The sequence below is a fragment of the Ochotona curzoniae genome, unplaced genomic scaffold (assembly GCF_017591425.1).
Source record: "Ochotona curzoniae isolate NIBS_2020 unplaced genomic scaffold, NIBS_Ocur_1.0 scaffold_3890, whole genome shotgun sequence".
NCBI classification, from domain to species: domain Eukaryota; kingdom Metazoa; phylum Chordata; class Mammalia; order Lagomorpha; family Ochotonidae; genus Ochotona; species Ochotona curzoniae.
In genome coordinates, this window is record NW_024467115.1 from 7,484,621 (window position 1) to 7,486,645 (window position 2,025).

The following is a 2,025-nucleotide window of genomic DNA, read 5'->3' on the forward strand; positions in this document are numbered from 1 at the left end:
AACCAAGAAAAGAGAGAAGACAGAACAGGTCAATCAACCATTTCAGCTATTTGTTGGCAGTGAAATATAGGGTAAACAGAGACTCTATATTGGACTATGTCAATCAGTGGATTCTTCAAAGACTTCATGGTGCTTGGAGTGACAAGATTGGCAGCGATTCATAAGTGCTGAACTATCAAAACCACTTCAGCAAGAACCTCGGGGCATATCCTACATGCTGGACCTGTGGAGGGTGGGAAATTGGGTGGGCCTTCTCCCTTAATACCCCCCTTCAAACATGAAGGAAACAATATGGAAATAATAGTCTTACCCACTTTCCTATAGCCCTTGAACCTTTTTAACCAATTAACTATGTGAAGATTGTCAAAAATATTTTTAAAAAGTTTTCTCGAGAGAATTTTATAAGATGACCGACCAAGAAGGGTTGGTTTAAAGGAAGAGTGCAGAGAGGGGAACAGAATGTGGCAGAGGAGACAGCAAAAAAGCATAGAACTGCAGGGAGAGGTGCATAAACTTCCCTGGACATCACGGAACCAAGAAGATCCACACAACTCAGAAGGGCAGCCAGAGAAAAAGGCAGGGAAGGCAGTGACTTGCTCAAAACTTGGTGAGACACAATCCCAGGCAGGGTGAACGCCAGCAGGAGACTCAGCCAACCCAGAGGAGACAGAGAGAGTTAAAAGGGTTGTCTTTTATGGGAATCCCCGCCAGTGGCAGCGATGGATCACAGGAGGGCCAGAAACAAACCAGGCAGAGGCGGTGGCTGAATGGGGACCCCAGAACTCACTCCCCGAGAGAATCATACAGAGCCTGAACCTACACAGTGCCCCCTTCCCACAGTGTGGAATTTCCCACCCACCGAATCCGTGAGGGTGCAAAAGGTCCCTGTGCACAGGGACCTCTCAGAGCGTGCCTTGAAGCTACTCGGTGGTGCTGGCAGTGGCGCTGGTGAATCTATGAGAGCAAGAAATGTCCCCATGAGCACAGGGGCAGCTTGGAGAGTGCCTTGAAACTGCTTGGCAGCACTAGCACCAGCAAATTTGTGAGAGCACAAAAGGTCTGCATAAGCACAGGGGCAGTGCTGAGAGTGCCTTGAAACTGCTCGGAGGTGGTGGCATCAGGAGAAGGAAATCCCAGCAGAGGCAGTGGAGAAACACAGTGGGGGTGTTGAAGGCCTTAGCAGGCTATGGTACCAATGCCTATAGCTAGAGCCCCTGGTGGCCTGATGCCGATACATAAAGTCAGAACCCTTGGTGGCAGCAAGGACCAACCAAAATCACAAGGGCGCCAAAGGGCCAAGTGGCAATGGGGAACCTGAACACAGGGGTAGCGCTGAGAGCACCCCAAACCTGCTCCCTCCCAAGAACTGAGACATGCTCTCTCCCAGGCTTGAGATGTGCTGAGGGTCTTCCAAAACCGAAACAACCAACATTTCTCCAAAAAACAAGCAAAAACCAATCTTAATCTTGGAGTTGCAAGGTGTAGACATTGAAGAACTATCAGATAAGGAATTAAAAATAGTTATAAAATTCATCAGAGACAGTGAGAAGCACTGGGAAGAGCTCAAGAATTCCAACACTGCATAATTACAGAAATAAAACAACTCAAAAGTGAAATCCTTAACTTAGAGCACAAAGTTGAGAGCTTAACCAACAGAATAAATACAGTAGAAGAGAGAATGTCTGAAACTGAAGACAATCAGAATGAAAGCTCGCAACTCATTAAACAGCTGGAGAAAAACCTGAACAAAGCCAACAAGACAATACACGAATTGAAAGACAACCTCAAGAAGTCAAATGTCAGAATTATAGGCCTTCCCAGAGGAGGGGAATGAGAGACGGGTCTGCAACAAGTGCTCAATGAAATTCTACAGGAAAAATTTGAAAATACTGAGAACATAACTCCTGCCTAAATCCAGGAAGGACAGAAACCCCAACAGATTCAATCATAAGAGATCCTGACCCAGACATGTCGTGCTCAGGCTCCCCTCCAATGAATAAAAGGAAAACTCTGAGACAAGTAGGA